Raw genomic sequence first — 8,019 nt, 5'->3', positions numbered from 1 at the left:
ATGCAGAGATGTACAGCACATTCGACTCTGTGGGCTCTGATCACCGTGTGGTCTCTATGAGGGTGCGCCTGAGTCTGAGGGTCCCCAAATACACTCCGAGGGCCCAGCCTGATTGGGAGGCCTTCGCAAGAAGCCCTGACCTCCAGGCCAGTTACACAGCGGAGGTGAGAGACCGGGGAGGAACTGATGGAGAAAGTGCGGAAAGTGGAGGCTGTGCATGGCAAGCGGCAATACAAGGAGTCATGGAAGGTCATCAAAGAGACAAGCAGGCGCAAGAGGTTGAGGGAGGGACAACTCACAGGCTGCAGTCCAGCGGAGAGAGTGACCTGCTGGTTTACCCACTTCCGGGATCTCCTCGGCACACCCCTGACAATGGCAGGAGATGAGGAAGAGATGCCTGCAGTCCTTGCAAATCTTGAAATTGACGATGGCCCCTTCACAACTATGGAGTTTGCCACAATGAAGTCCACTCTGAAGCAGGAAAAGTGCTGGGCTGGGCGGCATCCCCCCAGAGGTCCTCAAGAACTGTGATCTCAACAACATCGTATTGGAGATCTGCAACCAGGCTCTGATAGAGAACATCAAGCCCAATATATGGTCCCTCTCCAACATCATCCCGGTGCCCAAGTCTGGAGATCTGTCTAAGCCACTATTGTGGCATTAGCCTGAACTGTGTCATAGCGAAAATGTACAACCACATGATACTAAACCAGATCCGGGAGGCCATTGACCCCCACCTGAGGGACAACCAGAACGGGTTTAGAAAGGGAAGGTCCACTGTATCTCAGATCCTGGCTCTAAGGAGAATCATCAAGGAGGTGAAAAAGAACAACCTCACAGTGGTCCTGTGCTTCATTGATTTCAAAACAGCATTTGACTCAATACACAGAGGCATGATGATGAAAATCCTTAAGGCCTATGGAGTCCCCCCCCCAATCTACTCCGGGCCATAGAGGCCATGTACACGGGCACAAGAGCCAAAGTAGTCACCCTGGATGGTGAAAGTGAGGAGTTCGACATTCTGGCAGGGGTGCTGCAAGGAGACACCCTTGCCCCCTTCCTCTTCATCATAGCTCTGGACTACACGCTAAGGAAAGCCATCAGTGGGCAGAAGCAGGAGCTTGGTTTCACAATTACACCTAAGAAGTCTAGAAGAAATCCTGCTGTTGTCCTGACTGACCTGGATTATGCGGACGACATCTGTCTGATGTTGGACCGCGTGAAGCAGGCACAGGAGCTCCTGAGTAGAGTGGAGGCAGAGTGTGCCAGGGTGGGCTTCAGGCTGAATGCCAAAAAGACGGAGGTTATCACCTACAACATCCCCCTGGACCACCCGCCTCTCGAGACAGCAGGGGGCAGTGCACTGGCAGAAGTCGGTGACTTCAAGTACCTGGGCTCCTGGGTTAATTTCTCTGAACAGGACCTTAAGGTGAGAAAGGCACTGGTGTGGAGGGCCCTGAATGGCATGAACAGTGTGTGGAACTCCAAACTCTCCCAACACATCAAGCTGAGCTTCTTCCAGGCAACTGTTGAGTCTGTCCTCCTGTATGGCTGTGAGAGCTGGACTCTGAAGCCCTCCATGCAGAAGTCCCTGGATGGGTGCTACACCAGAATGCTGCATGCAGTGCTAAACAAACATCGACCAGAACCAGCATATCACCAACAAGCAGTTGTATGGAGGGCTACCAAAGCTCAGCGAGAAAGTGGCGTCAAGGAGGATGAAGCTCACTGGCCACTGCCATAGACATTGAGAGCTCCCAGCCAGTAGACTGGTGCTATGGGAGCCAAAACATGGGCGGCGGGCATGAGAAAGTTCCACCCCAACATACGTGGATGTGCTGAGGAAAGACACAGGAGTGGAGAGTTCTGGGGAACTGGCTGGATGTATGGAGGATCGAGACGACTGGAGACTCCGCTGTCAAGCTCATCTGAGGACGACTTTATGAATATAAGGCTTTATAGTATACAGTTATGCCCCACAATGGGAGTTTATGCCCCTTGTTTCTGGGTGAGGCTAAGCACTTTTTGAAGTATCCTCATATAATAGTTTCTGGATGATTAAATGAAAGTCTTAGAATTGTTAGAGTAATTTCAAGAGTTACAAGGACTAATCGTACCCCGATCATGGAATCACCCAAACAGCATTAGGTGCAGTAAAGAAGCAATACAACACTGATAACAATCTGGCTGTTCAAGACTGTCACTGTCACTCAACACTGAATATGACCAGGAAATGCAGAGAAGCCATTTTTCTCTGGATCAGGCTCTGTGGATTCTGTCTCAGCTGGAGATATTTTCCCAATCTTGGCTCCACAGTCAGGTGCCTCTCTCCAATCAACACCACAGGACAGAATGTCCCGCCTGTTACTCACAATCTCCCAGCTCCTCTCCTTCTCCCACATGACTTTGATCAAGATAGGAGTTTTCGCTCATGGGCTATCAAATCAATACTAAGTGTCTGGATCCATACACTGACCTATCTCTATCTAACTTGTCTTCGATGTAATAAGGGACAGATTTATTCAAAACCTCAAGGAAAACAGCGATACTGACTCGTGGTCAACCACATCAGCAATTCTCCACTGGAGGCATTCTATTTAAACTTATAGTGTTGAAAATGTATTATTTATTCCATTGTCATTAATTATAAACCTCATAGCTGTAGGATTCCTCTGTCTAGCGCCCTGTGATGGATTGACATCCCATCCATGGTGAATAGGTTAAAGCATTGTAATGCATTGTTTGGGACACTTTCAGTACAGCAGAAACATCAGTACAAATACACTGACTATAAACTTTTATTTTTTTAAATTAAATGTTTCACTGATGGTGTTTTAAGTAGTATTTTTCAAAGTGACCAGCAAAGCATTATTGTAAAGCCTCAAAATCCCCACTGGAGGCCTTTTTTGATCGTGCAGAGTAAGGATTCCATGTCACAGTTTCCAGTTTCTGCCCATCACAGTTACTATACCATTATTCCCATCATTCAGTAGTTTGCTGACATGGCCAGGACCACATGGTTTTAATTTTTACCCTGCTCCAGCACATGATTTACTTGCTTCTACAGATTCTCTGTCACAGCTGGAAAACTTTTCCCAATCTTGGTTCCACGGTTGGGGGTCTCTTTCTAATCGACACCACAGGACAGGCTGTCCCTCCTGTTCTTCACAGTCTACCAGTTGCCCTCCTCCACATTTTCCACTCCTGCATGGCATTCCCCCCCAAGAGTGTGTTTTCAATTCAGTTGCACTAAGGCCAAATAATGTAGTTAGAAGAATGCTAAGTTTGTTTTCTTGTATGCTTTCAAGACCCAGTGTATGACAAGTCCATCCACATAGAGGCTACCAAAATTTGTAAATGTACGGTTGTATAGCTTTATTTGCAGCACATCAAGTGATAACACAAATTTATGAACAACCAGTTGTGTAGAAGATTACGAACATGTTCTTCACACTTTTTTTTACCAAATGCAATAGTAAAAATCTCTGATGCTAAATCTGATCATTTTAAGTTCATTTGGTTCCTCGACAGCACTTGAAAACTTGAACCCCTGTACTGAGTAGTTGGAGATAACTGTGTGCTTTTATATTGGATAGAAAAGCCAGATATTTTAAATTATAGCATGATTAGGAAAATCAGATGTTAAAAATATGATTTGCATGATATTACAATGTGATCAATTGCGATAATTGACTTGAGTCCATGTTACTCATAGTACAAGAGGTCACACAAGCCTCCAGATGGTTCTTCCCATGTGAATTACTGTGGTTCCAAGCCCTACAGCATCTTTTCCTGTCATTAGGAGAAAATAGGAATTCAATACCTCCTGGACCTGAGAGCAAAACTCCACACATTGGTCCAACAGAGAATTTGTGTCAGGACCAGAAACAATAGTCCCAGCTGTGACAGTGGTACCCAGCAATGGGATTTCATACCATGACAGCACCAAAGTGCTCTAAAGAACTTGCCAAGTGGCAATGTCCCTTTGAGGTCACATAGAAAGTAGGGGTACTTGACTATGAGGTCAGGTGAACTGATTGAGGCAATGCACTGCAAATATACTGCCTCAACCTTTTAAAACAATCTGTGTTGCCTGTGGCTCAGGCAAAAGTGGTTCCTAAGAGGGAGGACTTTGGCCAGAAGGTAACCTAAAATAAAGGCTATATTCACTCAGGTCTCCCTGGTTCTCCCAATACCTGACAGCACAGGTTGCTAGGTTGAAAGAGTCACAGAAGCCTCAGAGAACACCACATTGAACCATTGTTGTATGCAGCCTTTTGTCCCTGGTGTGGAGGGGAAGGACTACCTGGATCTCTACATTAGCTAGAAGCCCACAATAATGGAAAGCAAGTACAAGACTTTGGAGAAGGCATATTTGGTCATCAAGTGGGCAATTCTCACCTTCTGATAGTACCTGTAAGTGTGCTCTTTCATCCTCTGTCAGTCCCCACATTAATGGGTCCACTGCATGTAGGATGTCAGTGCACAGCTCACTGAGGCTACATCCACACGACAATGGCAACGAGATGTTATTTAAAAAAATATCACGTCCAAATGGGCAACGATCAGTAAAATATCAGGTCCATATGGCAACGCAACGCTTGCTGAAAACGATGCAATACACATGCCACACCTCTAGGGGCGCTGTAAGACGGTCCCATCGGAGACACCAGAACAATAGAAGTAAGGACGCATGCGCATAAACTATTATGCGCAAGACTTCATATTAGCCACAAAGTCAGGAAAATCTGTTTGTAAAATTACGTTATAATGACCAAATACAATGAAAAGTATTTTTCCAGTCTCACCTGTGAAAGGTAATCCCATGTGATCTCGTTTGGATGGTAAACCTGTTGGTACAGTTAAACGCAGCACATGAATGAGGCATCTTTATTCTCCGCTTTGACCTATCCAATATGGTGGCGAGGATGACGTATGAAGGCCAATTTATGCTGACAACCCAGTCCCCGCAGATAGCGTTGCAGACAGTGTCTGCGTAGCCCCCCCCACCTTCGCAGACGCTCTGCGCGCACCTCCCAAAAATTGTGACCACTGCAGAAGCCTCGCAGACAGTGCCGCAGACAAGAGGGCTCCGATTGGTCCACTCTACATCCGCTGTACACGCACTTCCGCTTCCCTACTTTCCTGGTTTGGTTTGTTTTCACGACCGGCATTTTTAAAAACACGAGCGAAGATGGAGCAGCACGAAGAGCGGTTGATTGAGGAAGTACATACATCTATACGACTCCAGTTCTAGTCATTATAAAAAAAAAGTTCTAGTTATTATAAGTAACCGGAGGATAAACACTCCACTAACCACACCCACCAACTACTCCTAGCGACTTCGCGCCCCCTTGCGTTGTGCCGGTGAATAACATCGTGCACGCCTATTATCCCCGCTCAACAATAAATTACAACTGTCTGCGAAAAGCTATCTGCGAAAGCCTTGTCGCACGAGCATGCAGAGGCCTTGATTCTACACGGAAGGCGGCGTCTTTAATGGTCCGGAATAAATTGAATGCTACACGTTGATGGATTAATTTGTTGTTCTACGCCCTTTTTGAGGAATGTATTGTAGGACTTAAACCAACATCTGAAGAGGTGAGATCGCTCCTTTTTTTCCCTATTTTTGCTGGCGGGATTGACTCTGCCCTAAGGGCTATTTTCTCTCTCACTCACTTTGCACCATTATACAATAAATATTCACAGTGAAAATATTTTGTAAGCGCGTTTCATGAACCAAGTTATAGGATTTGTTGACAACTCGCATCGAGTTCGTTACACGTCTACCCGGCGTGAAGCACTGACAGTCATGTGGTTGTGACGTCATCGTAAACAAATCCGTTCTACTCATCCAGACGACTTCGCAACGGCAACGTTGCCAGATCTTTCAAAAGATTGCATTTTGGGGCACCCAAAACGCCGGTGCCGTGTGGACGCCAGGCCAAAACGATAAACAATTGTATCGGATTCACCTGAATCCGTTGCCGTGTGGACAGGGCCTGAGATGAGATGGCCTGCAGTAGCAGGGAGCAAGTGATAGATCTCATTTGTTTGGTGTTAACAGTGGCCTACTTAAATGATTTTACTCTCAGTATGGTGAGACCGTGCTGGTAGGGCTAACCCATTTGAACACAAATTTGTGCATTGCACTTGAACTTGAGACAAACATAGTGGACTGAGCCTTTTTAAGAGTACCTACAGCTCCTTCCTTTCAGGAACCTGTGTGGCCAGTCACAAAAAGCTCCTCTTTGGTGGTATATTTGCAGTCTATTGCCTCTATCTGCAGGCAAAGGGAGGCAAAGGAGACACCTCATATACTAGTATTTCCTTACGGCAAAATATTACTGAAACATCAGACATATTACTCAAAAATACCCAGCCACTGGGGATACACAAGCCAGTCCATACTTAGTGCCAGTCCGAAGCCCAGATAGATTGGGGAGGGTTGCATCAGGAAGGGCATCCCGTGTAAAAACCTAATCAAATATGCAGATCATAATGATCCGCTGTGGGGACCCCAACAGGAGCAGCCAAAAGAAGAAAAAGAAGAATATCCAACATATTCAGAGATGCCAACATTGGCAAATGAAAAAGAGTAGCATCTCCGAGCGTAGCGAGGTGAAACTGAGCGAAGCCGCCAAGGCCCCCAGAAACCAAATTTCAGTGAAGCTCAGAGATGTAATCTAGGCCATTTTGAGCTACTTTTTGAGGAAAATAAATGCAGGGTTTACTGTACAGTATAAACCCAATTATCCAAACTCTTTTTGGGGAAAAAGTTTGGCTGACTAAGAGGATGTTCAGAAAAAAGGGGTTCAGACAACTGAGCTTGTACTGTAATACAGGGTCCATTTTCAGGTCTATGTGTAGCACCGTAATTGTGCTTCAAATCTGTAGTTGCTATGCCCAAATCATGTATGTTGGAATCTCTGCACATTACTCAAACATTTTACTGAGGTAGTTTCAGGATATAAAACAAGAAGTCTATGAGAATTAATGAGAACCAATAGCAGTTTTATAATAAAAGAGAAGGTTAAAATTTCTCCACATTACTGTAAAAGACTGACATTAGTTGGGAATTGATTAGTGGAAAATGGTGCAACCAGTTATTAAGCTCAAGGGGGCAATTACTTCACACAAATGAAATGTGTACTGGATAACATTATTTCATTTGCTTTGGAACAATGTTTTCTCAGGTTCCTTTTGTATAAGATTACATTTTGCCTAAAGATTTACAGTCATTAGATCTGACATATTTAATAAAAAATAACAAAAAACACTACATATACTTGCTGACCATTTTATTAAGAATACCTGCACTTTCATTTAATTATCCAATCTGTCAGTCATGCACAATGCAAAAAATCAAGGAGATAAAAATCAAGAGCTTCAGTTTATGTTCAAATCAAACATCAGAATGGGTAAAATGTGCTCTCAGTGACTTTGTGGCATGGTTGTTGGTGCCAGACAGACTGGTTTGATTATTTCAAATTTTCCTACACAACAGTCTCTAGCGTTTACTCAGAAAAACCAAAAAACACCCAGTGAGTGGTGGTTCTGCAAGTGAAAATGCCTTACTGATGACTGGTCAGTGGAGAATGGCCAGATTAGCTCTATCTGACAGAGCAAAAGTCCACAGTAACTCAAATAACCACTCTTTACAGCTGTGGTGAGCAGAAAAGCATCTCAGAATGCACAATACATTCAACATTGAGGTGGATGATCAGAGCAGATCATGTCAGATTCCACTCATATCAGCCAAGAAGAAGAACCTAAAGCTTCAATGGGAACAGGCTCACTGAAATTGTACAGTCGACAACTAGAAAACAATAGGAAAACAACTACTTCCTTTACAGAAAGATAGGCTCTGCAAGATAATAAAATAAATAAAAGCATTTCCATTTCATTCTGGTGAAATAAATCAATGTTTCAAAATACAAATTCAATATTTGTACTTTCTAATTTTTGGCTGTTTGCAAGAATTCAGGTCACAGCAACAGCCAAAGAGTTTTCTCAGAT

At 44.3% G+C, this 8,019-nt stretch overlaps 1 pseudogene; it reads left to right on the top strand.

The window, feature by feature from the left end:
- Positions 1-386, top strand: part of LOC132872898 (craniofacial development protein 2-like) — a 1,517-nt pseudogene extending 1,131 nt beyond the window's left edge.
- The last annotated feature ends 7,633 nt before the right edge of the window (positions 387-8,019 follow it).

This window comes from Neoarius graeffei, chromosome 24 (genome assembly GCF_027579695.1).
Source record: "Neoarius graeffei isolate fNeoGra1 chromosome 24, fNeoGra1.pri, whole genome shotgun sequence".
NCBI classification, from domain to species: domain Eukaryota; kingdom Metazoa; phylum Chordata; class Actinopteri; order Siluriformes; family Ariidae; genus Neoarius; species Neoarius graeffei.
The sequence above is the reverse complement of the archived record's forward strand: the minus strand, read 5'-3'. Positions and strand labels throughout refer to the sequence as shown.